Source organism: Camelus bactrianus, chromosome 34, assembly GCF_048773025.1.
Source record: "Camelus bactrianus isolate YW-2024 breed Bactrian camel chromosome 34, ASM4877302v1, whole genome shotgun sequence".
In the NCBI taxonomy this organism is placed as follows: domain Eukaryota; kingdom Metazoa; phylum Chordata; class Mammalia; order Artiodactyla; family Camelidae; genus Camelus; species Camelus bactrianus.
The window spans coordinates 15,987,662-16,001,058 of record NC_133572.1 but is presented as its reverse complement, the minus strand read 5'-3'; the positions used below and the strand labels follow the sequence as shown (position 1 = coordinate 16,001,058).

The window sequence follows — 13,397 nt, the reverse complement described above, 5'->3', positions numbered from 1 at the left end:
TAGGTCTCAGTTTTCTCATCAACAAAACAAAACACAATTCCTAACAGGAGGGTAAGGATTAAATGTCATAATGTCTGTAGAGTGCACGTCACACAGGAGTCTTAATAAATGGTGCTATAATTATATCCTTTCACTTAAACTTTGAGCACCTACTCGAATACAGACCTGAGAAGGGAGGAAGGATGGAATGAACCTAACACTCACAGGTGGTTTTTCTTTGGGGGAGAGGGGAGCCAATCTGAAGGTACTAGCCTCTTGATGAGGACTGAGTGACCATCCCAGGTCCCGGCTCTATGCCAGCTCAGCAGTGACTTCCCAGGACTTCCCAGGTATCACCAAAGGACAGGTAATGGCTACAGAGACAGAGGGAGAGGAAATCTGAGACTTCAGGGCAAAGCCCTAAGCAATTGTGCTAAACAGAAAATTTTGCTTTCTCTTTTACCATAGGTACATGTTTCTCTTTATGTAAAAATGGTGGTTTTCCCTCCCCAAATCTTCATGTTAAATTGGTATTCTAGGGAGCCAGCACTATGTTTATCCTAAAGCCTCAGATGCCTCGGGGTGAGGCCACACAGCAGTTTGAGAAGCAGCCATCTAAAATCTAACAGAAGAGCCCACATTCCTCCTTAAGGAATCCAAGTGCTGTTGACTTCTCTGCTCTCTGTCCCTTCCATGTGCCTTCCCACTTCCCAGACAGGAACTGCCATGCCTTAGGTCTTTTTTCCTGGGGTGGCACCCTGCCTGAAATGAAAGAACTTCCTTCCAACTCTCTCTCCTCTTCCCTGCCTCCCCTCCAACACCTGCTCCACCTCTAACTCCCAAGTCCAGATGAAAAGACATCCTGGGTCCATCTCACAGTAACTCTTCCATTGCTCCAAGGAGAAGGACCTAGCTTTTTTCATCTTGTATCCTCTAGTGCAGGGATACTTAGCAGGCACTCAATAGTTACGGATTTAATCACGTAATGAAAGGAAGACAACTGTAAAGGAGCTGTTTTAGAAAGACTTCTCCTCACACCCAGGATTGTCCTCTGGGCAAAGAAGGTAGAATGAGCCCAACCTTTTCTGAGGAAGGCCTGCTAGTGCATTGAATGTGGACCCTGGAGACCTGGTACAAACAAAAGGGCTTTGCATTAATTATATGGCTTTATTATACTTTGTTCTCCCATTATATATTTTTAGGGAAAGAAAACTTTTAAGTTAAACCTTTTACATTTTGCAGATAGATCCAGTGTTGGAAAGTGAGGTAAAAGAGATAAGTTGCTGAAACTGATTCAGTTTTGTTTCCACCTTTTTAGTTTGTCACAGCAGGCAACATTCAGTCTTGCAGTGATTTTTGTTTTTCTTAGAAGTTTCCCCCATTAAATAGATAAGTAATGATGTGCAAAAGGTCCACCCCCCACCCCCACCCCCCCACGGATGTACAGCTGTTGCGAGAGGAAAGAAATGAAGCCATTGTAAGACTCCACTGCTCTGAGAATCTTGCTATATATGGCTTTAAATAGACAATAAGCACTGAAAATTTTTGGATGCAGCAGTTCAGTTCATTTAATTGCAGATACTAGAAATAACAACCGCCAAGAAAAAAACAGCAAAAAGAATAAATAAATCTCCTTTCAGACTTGCTCATAAAATGCATTACTGCCCTGCAGGTCTGCATTACCTCCTACCTACCAGGGCCCTAGCCATCCTATATATGGTGCTGGGCATATCAACATCTTAAAGAAATACATGACCAGACTTACACATTTATTTTTAATTTTCATTTCTATTCTTACTTATCCATACTCTAACTGCTTTAGGGCCTATTTGAGAGTCCAGTTCAAGAATTATTTATTGAGCTTCCATTATGTGTCGGGTTTGTGCACATAGTTAATGATTTTGATTCTTGATCTACAGTAACTGACAGCCTAATCAGAGACATGTAAAGAAAGACATACAATAGACCTCATTTACCAAGCCAGAAGACCCAAGGCCTTCACTACTTGACCTGATTAGTGTGTGCTTTATCTTTCTCAACAAAATTTTGAGCTTATGTCCTGCTCTACAAATCTCAAATTCACTGAAAAATGCAAATCTGTATAAGCACTCACTGATGTCTGGAAGGAGGCAGCAAGAAGGATGGGAATTTGAATGTTACTGTGGTATTTTTCATTGGAAAATATGCAAGATAAATGATTACTCACAGTATAAGCCTAGCTTTAAAAGAAGCTTTTAAAATTTTAGGCAAATACTGTAATAATTCTTTCCCATTAAAATGGAAAGTATACTTCTAAGTTAAAAAAAAAAAAACAGGAAAAATTTTAAAACCATGAATGTTTTCTTCAAAAATTTGCCCCTAATTCAACCTTATTGAATTACTTAATGTTTTCAAAAGTAGAAACTGTCAGCCTTTTCAGGGATGTTTTCTGAAGTTACTTGCTAGTGACTAAGCAAGGAATTTTGAGTAAGATTGCTTGCCACTAAGTATGGACCATTTCTAGGTGGCTCAGGGTATTGCTGAATTTTAATTACTGCCTTTCTCTTGCCTTAGTGAGCATCACATGGTAAAACTCCATGAACAAAGACCACAGAGGCCTCTGTGGTTGAAAACTGATCATAGAGAATTCACAGAGTTCAGAAAGAAAGGTGTGAGGGTACGAGGTAAATCTTACCAGATTCCTCACCCTAGAGAACCCAGACCTGTAAGCGCTCAGTGAGTGTTGAGGGAGGCTGATCATTTACCTTGAAACTCAGGTGAAAAATAACCACTGTGAAATGGCTTAAGAGCTTATCACACACAGGAACTGTGTCCAGTTGGAGATTTTGCTTCCAGGAGCCACTGAATGTCAGTACTCCAGGAAGAAAGTCAAAATGCTTTGATGAGATCTGACTTTCCTAGAGGAAAATAGGGCTGGTGTCCTTTAGCCAAGACATTTATACTCTCGCACCTTTACAAAGAGATCTGCAGAGAGATAATTTACTCATTAAAACTGCAATCCGGGCTTGACTTACCAAGTGACTGTAATACCTCTTCTTTTTGTGACCCGCCAAGCTTGGGTTGGAATCAGGCATTCCTATTCACGCTTCTGGCTGTAGAAAGGAAAAAGGATGCTTTAATGATACTAGTGAGCCATTCCATTTCAAAGCTACGTTTGCAGTTATCTGCTACTTGTAAAGTAGAATTGTGGTATCAGAAGCTAGACCTCCAATAAATTAAATCTTCAATGAGTTATGGCAGAATTGGGGGAAATCATGGTATTCTTGTCCTCTTAGTGCTTTGAGCTTATTCTTACTCTAAAACTCGACATCCTCTATTCTTCAGTCTCACCATACATTAATCTTTTTCAAGGCACAGATGGTGTTTTGTTCACCACCAACAGATTTCCAGTGGCTAGTACACTTCTTAGTGCATGTTAAATCCTTAAAATAATAGTTGTTAAAGAAACACATGGACATCCATTAATATGTAATCTAATGACCATTGGGTAAGCAGTGCCGTGTTAGGAAAGTTCTCTTTCCTTTAGAAGACTAGATTTTTTATCACCAGTCTGAAATATTAATATAAATAGCTAACAGGACTGTTGACTTGTTTCAATGATGTAAAGCATTACAGTAGTTTCTTATACATGACAAAGTGGGGGAAGATTGTACACTTAGTATTTTTGTATGATTCCAAGATCATCTTGGAAGTTCTTTGCATGGTCTTTTTTTTATAATTGCAGGTGTCCATAAGTGATTTTTTGGAAGTTATCTTTACACTCTCTTCCATAGGATTTTTTAAAATGTCTTCAAGAGAAAGGAGGGGAGGGATAAATTAGGAATATGGGATTAACAGGTAGACATCATTATATATAAAGTAGATAAACAACAGGAATTTACTGTAGAACATAGGGAACTATATTCAATATCTTATAATAACCTATAATGGAAAAGAATCTGAAAAAGAAAAAAATACATGTTTATAACTGAATCACTTTGCACATTATACACCTCAAACAAACACAATATTGTAAACCAACTATAGTTCAATTAAAAAAGAAAAACAAAAACAAAATGGGGGCTAAGTATATGTCCCAAATTTATAGCCCCAACCTGGACCTCTCGAGTTCTAGACTCATAGATAAACTAATTCCTTTACATTTCCACAACATAACCATGTAGGGTTCTTGATAATTTCTTTCTCGGGTCAGCTCCTCCCACAGTCTTCTTCTCTATCAGTGGCAAATCAGCTTATAAAGCCATTCAAAATTGGCACCCTATTACTTCTCTGAACTCATCTCCTACTTATCTCTCCTTTGCTCACTCTGTTACAGTTATATATCCTTCCTTGCTGTTCTTTAAGCACACTTAAGAAGCTCCTGCCTCAGGACCTTTGCACTTGCAGTTGTCTATTTGCGATGCTTTTCCCCTAGATATCCCCTTGGCCTGCTCCCTTACCACCCTCAAGTCTGTACATGAATGTCATCTCAATAAGACCTTCCCATCTAAAACTGAAAATTGTCTCCAACCAAGTCCCCACCATTATCAGCACTTTCTACCCCACCGTCTTGCCTTACTTTTCTAGTTTGCACTTACCACTATCCGAACTACACAGAACTTAGGAAGTGCTTAGTAATTATTTGTTGAATGAATGACTATACATGGAATAGTTAGAGCCCACCAAATCTGCCTTACCCACCCAGATCTAAGAAAGTTCTGGAGAAATCTACTGTTAAAGTCATTGTTTTGAGAAAAGTTATAAATACTCAGGAGAATATGATTATAAAGTAAATGTGCCATTTGGGCAAAGATACCATTAGCCAAGAGGTACCCATTAACGCCGTAATAAGTACTATTTGTCAGATGAGCGGGATTTATCTAATCAAAAACAAAGCCCCGAGGGGTGGGGACAAATTGGTTAGAGTAAGACAGTGTGGGTCCAGCATGTGAGGTGGGGAAGTAGGAAGAACAAGACGGCCAAATTTGCCTTTTAAAATTTTGCCGAGGACTTCACTGTGCCCAAGGGCTACATATTCTCTCTTCTTTTCCTTTCGCCTTTACCCTGTGAGTTTTCTCAGCACCTTTTTACAGCCATCTCTACTAACCAAGAAGGAACTGTTCCTATGTCAGTTACTTTTTCCAGCAAAAAAAAAAAATACAATGCATTATTTGTATAACATCATCTGAGATCTAAAACTTCTTTCAGTGTCCACCTGTAATCTTCTTGCTGGAGTTTAAGCTGATTCTTTCTTTGCGCTGTCTCTAACAGAAAGAACATGTCTGTTTAGCAAATAATTCATAGAATATCTCTTCCTACATTCAGAGATCCTCAAATTCTGTACTTAATAGGCCAGCTGAAAAGTTTAAAAGCTCACCGTTATTTGCTTTAATGTGGGGCAGGGAGAGGGGGCAGTTTAGTGGAAGTACTCCAGCCAGTATTTATAAGCCAAATTTAGTCAACCCGCTTTGCTGAGACACTGCACCTCGGTTTTCTCCAGTTTAAATACTCCAGACCTTTAAGCCTTTTCCTGTGAGGCCTGCTTCACAAACCTTTAATTAGTTTTCTGGGGTTTTTTCATACAGTCATCTCAATTCTTTCTTTTCTCCCTAATAACATGAAAACTTTCCAATCAGTAGATTTCTTTTGAGTCTCTGAATTCTAAACATGTATTTATACCCTAGCTGAAGAAAATGATGTATCTTTAAATAATGTATTTTCTTTACCTAAAACTCTATTATGCCAAACAGCTTATAAGTGTATTGTAGGGATAACTTAATCAGGAACCCAGAGTTTGAAACTTAAAATATAGACAGCCTAGGCTTGTGGATTTGTATTAATCCTGTGTGAAAAGTCAGAGTTTTAAAAAATTATCTTTGAAGGAGGATTTTGTGTACAGAAAGCATTATTCAGAATTGTTTAATTAAAAGTTACAAATTCTACACAGTAGTTTTTTTATAAAGTTACTAAATTCAGTTAACAAATAGTATTGTTAGGTCCAGTAAATATTTTCATTCACATTAAGGGCCATCAGTTAATGTTTGATCTCATTTACAGTTAAATAAACTCCTTTGAACATCTTAAATTCTATTTACTAATTTAAAATATCTGTGTTCTTTTTGACAGTCTAATTGTCTGATTTCACAAATTAAATTCTCCCTGATACCAAGTAAACCATAAATCTAATAAAATTAAACTAAGTACAGGGAACTTGAATATCTCTTAACTATTCTAATATGTGTATCAACTTGACAGGACCTCAGCTTAAATCACAAGTCCAAATACATTATGTACTATGTGTTTTAAAGTGGGAACTGAAAAACAAACTAGTCTTGTAAACTCTAGTAGACAAATTCCATACATTGGAAGTACCAAAAATGCTAAGTATATACAGATTTCTGAACATAGAATATGTTAATACGATGAGAAACTTTCCTACTCTTGGAATTGAAAGTTGCTTAGCCGCTAAGGAAGTAATTATGTCATCCTTCACAGTTTGGGGGAATTACCGCCCCATGAAAGTTTTACATTGTCTTTTCAGCTTGCCAAAGCTTCACAAGGACCAGATGGTACAGGCTGAGACAATATTGGATCCTTGTCTGTAACACTGGAGGTGCATACTAGCCTCTAGTAGAGAGTTCATCATTTAAAACAAAAGGTGGTCACTTAGCCAAAGACCTTAGATCTGAGTCATTTTATCCTAATTTTCAAGTCAGATTAGGTTTGTGACACCCACCCTTGAAACTGCCTCATTTGATTAGATTTTTGCATTTCTTTGGCTTTCAAAATATTTAAAGGTCTTTTTAGTCAAAAGCTGGCCTTCTTTTCATAGATTTTTAAAGTTTTGGAACCACCCATCTCTTGTAGGTATTTAAAATAACAATCCATTAAATTCTATCTCTGTCTCATGGATTTGTCTGGTTATTTTATCATAAGTTCTGAAATCATCAAAATGACACCTTACAAATCCCCTTCTAAAAATATATTCCAAGGAAATATTTATAGATGTGCAAAAGAATTTAACCACAGGGATTTCATCACAGTATTATTTTTAGTAGAAAATGACCTAAATGTCAAAGTCTTTTTTGTTATTTAAAAATCCTGTGAAGGCAGGAACCAGTTTGTTTATTTTTTATCTAGAATCTACCTAATGGCATTGCACATAGAAGGTGTTCAATATATGCTTGGTAACTGAATAGATAACTAGGTAATCTCTTGACCATTTCTCTGCAGCAGTTTTGACACTAGAAGCATGGCTTGTAGGGACTTTATATTCTAAAACGCCTCTGTGAGCCATTCTTTAAAACGAATAATCGATTTTTTTCTACGTCTCATGTCAAGTGCTATGCAAACTCTCAGCTTTAATCCTCTCCTTGTAGTAATAGGACATGGCCCCAGGCTCCTCTTGGTAAAATTCTAGGTCTCCCACCCCTCTTTAAGATGCAGTTTTGAAAGAAGAAACAGAAAGAGGGACTTCTTGATACTCTTGTCACATCTGTCCTTTGACGGTAGCAGAAGATGTGGGAAGGAGAATGTCCCCAAACCAGCTAAGAGATGTGTCTGCCTTTGTTATCAATTAATCATATCTACATGCTTACATTTCCCAATGTTTGTTCAATAAACATGGATTCCTTCTATAATAAAGTAGAATAGGTTTTAAAATTATGCTTAAGTAATTCTATAATCTGCTTTCAACTTTTTTCACCATGTGTCCCAATGCCCTTGTCGGTCAATGGCAGGGGCATAGATCCTTGACTACAGTGTCACACCACGGGCCATGGAGGCTGGTGCTCTGCTGGGCTGAAATTCATTGTCATTGACACCTTAACCTCTACCACACCAAGAGTGAACCTGGTAACTCAGAGAGCAAAAGGGGGGTCCAGAAAATATCCCAAAGCTTCAGTGACAGGCTGATTTGGCTCCTGGGAGCTCTGCTCCTCTCCTTGAAATGGAAACACAAGTTGGCAAATTCAAGATCTTTCCCAAGTCTTCAAGTAAACAGGCAGGAAGTTCTGTTTTCCAGGGCGAGGTAGACAAGACAACCAGATGACACTCTGTGGGCTATAAAAGGGGTGTGCACAAACACAGTTGTCAATGTTGAACGAAGGGTTAAGATTTACTGTGAATGAACAGAGAGATCAGCAGGCCCAAAGACGAAGGGTGACAAGTGGGAAGAGGCACAGGCGTTTACCTCTGTCTGCACTGGGTGGAGTTGCTGGGAGCCCTTACGTCCTTAGCAGCAGCCCTAGTGCTTGTGGGTGGAGTTGGAGTTTCAGCAGCTGCTTATCTCAAAGCCAGGTTATCATAGAATATCACAGAAATTGGTACAAGATCAAATTATTCACCTGCCTTAAAATTCTGAGATGTAGGTAAATGAGAAAATAGCAAATATGTTTCTGGGGTCTCACGGGGACCCTCAGGATTGGGAATCAATAGCACGTTGGATTGTCATCTTCAGATAATTTGTCTGCGGGTCTCCTCCCTATCCAGCCCCATTTCAGTCCCACAGCTGACATTGCTGGACTCCCATCTCCACCCCAGTGGCTCCTGATCTCCCTCCGCACTTTGAATCCCCAGCTCTCTGTGGCCTTCCCTCAGCTATCCACTGGATATTGAAGAACAGGGTATAAAATCATTGTAATATGTGATGTGGACACGGACGTGTATGTGGTGTGCAACATTGTGGTTAAAGGCAGGCTACACCCATGTGCTGATCCTGGCTCTGCTAGTCTCTCTGAGCCTATTTCATCAGAGTTAAAGTGAGGATAATGCAAAGTTCCCAACATTGTTGTCAGAATGAAATGACATCATGTCTGCTGAGGCACCAAGCATAGTGCCCAACTTAATGTGCGACTGGAAGACAAACCAGTATATTTTTCAAAACATGAAAATATGGCCAATAGCGGATGTGTTTCTCAGTAGTCTAGTTATTTTCCTTCTTTAGTCTTACAGCTGGTCTCCCGTCAGCTCTTTCTTAGTTCTGGACAAAAGAAATTTTAGCTATAATAACCACATCCAATTTAAATGTGGTATTCAGGACAACGTACTATACTATTGACTGTGAAAATGCAGAGATTTGGGATTTATGATCCTCCCGTTAAAATGGAGACCCCCTAAAACCAAGTTCCCCTGCCAAGTTTATGATTCACTTCTCTCTCCAAAACTTTATTCCCTTTCTTGTCCTGCCCCTGTTCCCCTCAGGATTAAGGAATATCAAAGTAAAGGGGGGATTGAAACAGAGCAGGACCCTGCAGGACCCTCCTGAGTAAAAAAAAAAAGTCTCTTGAGTATCTCCATTTCTTGTTTGTAGAAAAAGGCTTTAGTCTCCTAGGCTTTCCCGGAGTTCCAAAGAGCAGACTCAAGCAGTTACTAATTAGAGAAATGAGGGAATGCAGAAACAAAGGAAAAGCGGTCAAGCAAGACAGCTTGAACAAGCTCAGCATTGAAACAGAGTCCTAGTCCCTCCTCAAGGGGTAGACATAACAATTTGATGCATATCCTTGAGCTGTTCTGCAGAAACTAAGACCCTCATCCAGGTGGAGAATGGTGACTACATGCTCAAGCACATAGACCCAAGATTAGCTGGAACCAGAAGGTTAATGAATAAGATTCCAGAAGCATCACTCTCTTATCTCACCACCAACCAGTTAGAAGAAGGTCCACAAGCTACAACCCTCACCCTAGATGTTGCCTTTAAAAACGCTTCCCTGAAAGCCATCAGGGAGTTCCGGTCTTCTGAACACAAGCTGCCCTTTCTCCTTGCTTGGTGCCCTATGATTGAACGCTGTACTTTGCTTCACCACAACCCAGTGTCAGTAGACTGGCTTTGCTGTGTGGCGGGCAAGTGGACCCAAATTTGGTTCGGTTAACACCATGTGGCTTCAATATGTAGGTCCTAAGGAAGATCAAAGAAAGGCTTCTTCCTAAACTAAGCTGCTTTGCCCTTGCCTACAGTCTGCTGCTCGTGTAGGTCTTCCCTCTGCAAGGATAAGGCATTTCCTGGCTGCTCTGTGCTACCTTACCCTTCCCTCGCTGAGCACGGCTAGTAGAGCTTACAAGCCGTAAACTCCAACAGAGACTTGACCATGGAGGTAATACTCATCTAGTCCCTGTTTATATAGCACTTTGTATTTGTCTCATCCTTCACAACAACCCTACGAAGTAGCTATAATTATCCCAATTGCACAAAAGAAGGCATTAAAGCCAGAAGAGATTAGGTAGCAGTGGTGGAGTTTGGATTCAGAGCATGAATTTTTCACTGCACCAGCCTGTCTTCCAAATATGCTTATTATTTATTCATTTGGGCTTTTTCATTTGTGGATTAATTAGTTCAGTTGTGTCCCTTTCCATAAACTATTAATGGCAATACCTCTGAGCCAATGGCTAACGTTACAGTGAGGTTTTCTTGTATTTGTTTCATTCTTCACTTCAAGTTACAGTCACCGATTAACAAAGCTCCCGCCCTTCAGTTCTTAGGTGTGGCTTATTATGTACTTTCAGGACAAAGCTAAATGCTCTCTATACATACTTATTAAACTAACCAAGTGAATGAAGAAAAAGGGGGCTCATAGTGAGAACCCCAAATCACTGCTATCCTCCAAAGTGTGAACCCAAGAACCTAAGTCAATATCTATTAATATTGACTCAAAAAGTCGAGCCCAGTGTCACTGATTTTCCAAATGAAGGACTTGAGTTACTTGTTTTTCATGATGAGGTGAGCCAGTGCAGAGCTAACTCAAATCCTTGCTTCTCAAATGTTTTTTAAAAAATAAATTTGGAAGCTGATATTTAGTTATAGCAAGCACATTCAAAAGGTGGCAATAACAACCGATGTTTCTTGTCGCCCAGTTTTTTAAAATAGCTTACCTATGTGTTCCTTGTTTAGACAGTCGGATATTACTAAATATTACTGAAATGCTACCTGCCAAGATTCAGCCCACAGGCGTATTTTTATAGGCAAGTTACATCTCCCTGAAAAAATTATCGTAGGAATACACAATACCGCCTACATCCCAGGGTCCAAAATCCACAAGCCGCTTCTAAGGACCTATGTCCCCCAGCAGCAGTTTTTCCCAAATGAAAAGAGCTCATAAAAATCTCAAAGGAAATGAAAACATCTTTTTAAAAACTTGAAGCATCAAACCATCCAGTCTCGTAAGAAGGGAGAAAACACAGGCTAAAAATATGCCCATGTTCTTTCCAATCCTGTTTATTACTCATAAGTAAAAATGTCCTGTATATTTTACTCATCCATGTACCATACATTTTATTCACATTTATTCAGTAGCAACAGGGCTAGAGGTTCCTGACAGTACCACGGCTTTGTCATTTGTGCTCATGTGCTTCAGTCCCTCTGGTCTTGGTTATTATCAACAAGAATCACGCTTGTGAATTACAGTTGGGGTTTAGAGAAATTGCATCAACCGTGAAATATCAGACATTTAATGAGTGTTTACCACAGGGGAGACACTGCACTAGGCACTGTGGCCATATTCACAATGAAAGAGAACATTTTTTTTCTCTCTAAAATAAAAGTGAAACCCAGATATTATTACTAGGTGCTTAATAAGATATAAACAGATTACTGATTTCTATAGACCTTTGAAGACTGAGCCATGAAAAAAAAAGAAAGAATTTTTTTTAAAGTCTGAGTAAAAACAATTTGTGAGCTAGTATTTTGAGATGATCAGTGTTTGAAATTACAAGATTCTCTCTAGCTGCATTGATTCTAGGACCCTGTGTATTGCTGTTTAGAGTGGCATTCAGCAAAATGCATTCTAATTTGAACTGAGTGAAACAAAACTGATGCGAATCTCTCAGAGCCTTTAATGTGGTAATGAGTTCCCCAAATGTATTCGACAAAAGAATTTTTTTTAGCAGCACATTTACTAATATCTAATGGTACCTATGTATATGTCCACGTTTGTTTTCCCAGGAGTCTGGAAGTTCAAAGAGAATTTCTTAAAAATTTTGTGCTCCTTTTTGTTATCCGAAACAATTAGAAGTATCTTTTGAACCATCAGAATGACTGCCTTATATCTGAGTAGTGTTATGTGATTTCAGTGTCCTCATTTGCATTTCTGTTTGTGATTGGGTAAATAGCAAGCCAAATAAAATCATGCTATGTTGCAAAAACAAAGATTTCCCAGTAGTGTGAATAGAGGAAAGTGGTAGGAAAACTGAATCATTACATTGAGCATAGTGTATAGACTTGTTGAGCTCAAGAGAAACTGCTCTGGTTTCTAGAGCAGGATGCCGGTGTGTGTTATGTCTCTATATGCGCAGGTATGACAGTTTATAAACGTTAGCATAGTTAAAATTGTAGAACTTTACAAAATTGTTCTCCTGATTATATTTTGCAGGACGTTGTTAGAATTACTAGCGGAACAAAATAAGCGATAGTCACATGTTAAAAAGAAAAAATAACAACAGTGCTAATGGCAACACATCAAAGGATTCATCACATGGGAAAGCAAAGAAATCATGCAGACAAGTAGAAAAAAGCCCACAAACACCTGTCTTTCCACAATTTAATGCAATGGTGACAATTTAGTTGCAGCAAAACAACATTAACCAGCATGTTAATTCTGTGGATTCACATTGTGTTGATTTAATTTGACTTTGACTTATAAATTTGCTCTGGTTTTATTGACAGATGAGAGCCACAATAATTATGCACACTTTAGCTGACAAAATCTGAGAAAAAAAGACACACAAGGGAACTTTTACTCTAAATACTTTCTAGTACTTATATTAAAAGCATTATACTTTCATAAATACGTGTAAGTTTCATTATATTTCATTTCTAGAACATTTATAAATATATAATATAGAAACATTATAACCAGTTATACTTGAAACCGAATATTCAGATACTAATATTAATCTGAATAACATACCTGGTTTGCCTTACTGATGCCACGTTATGGAATCAACTGTTCTGACTTTCAGACACCAAAGTTAAGTCTAAAACTGAAGGCACATAGTAAATTTTGGCTGAATACTGAAGTTGAAGCCAGACCTCAGTGGATCCTAAATTATAAACATATGTGTACTTTTAAATTTTTCACTCAGTGCCTTATGACATATATGTTTTAAAGTAGTTTGGACCCATAAAATTTAATATAGAAAGAGCATTTGTAACACTGGTGATTACTTTTCAAAAATCAAATTATGGCGCTCTCTTTTTCAGTACCTTTTAAGCATAAATTTACTGAAAAGCAAGATTTTTTTTAAATCAAGGAAAAGAATAAGACTATGTCTGGGGGAGGGGGGTAGCATATGTGTGGGAGGGATAGGGGTCCATGGATAAGTAGCTTCCTGCAGTAAAGACCGTGGGCTTTACATCCATACGGTCTATGTTCAAAATTTACTTCCTCTTCTTTCTAGCTGAATGATCTTGGGGAAGTTAACTTATTTTCCAGACAGTTGGTGTCTTT

The 13,397-nt window shown here is 38.5% G+C and overlaps 1 long non-coding RNA gene across 10 annotated transcripts in view; it reads left to right on the top strand.

Annotated features, from left to right (window-relative positions):
* Nucleotides 1–13,397, top strand: part of LOC123614460 (uncharacterized) — an 82,369-nt gene that overhangs the window by 23,099 nt on the left and 45,873 nt on the right. The window lies entirely within an intron of this gene.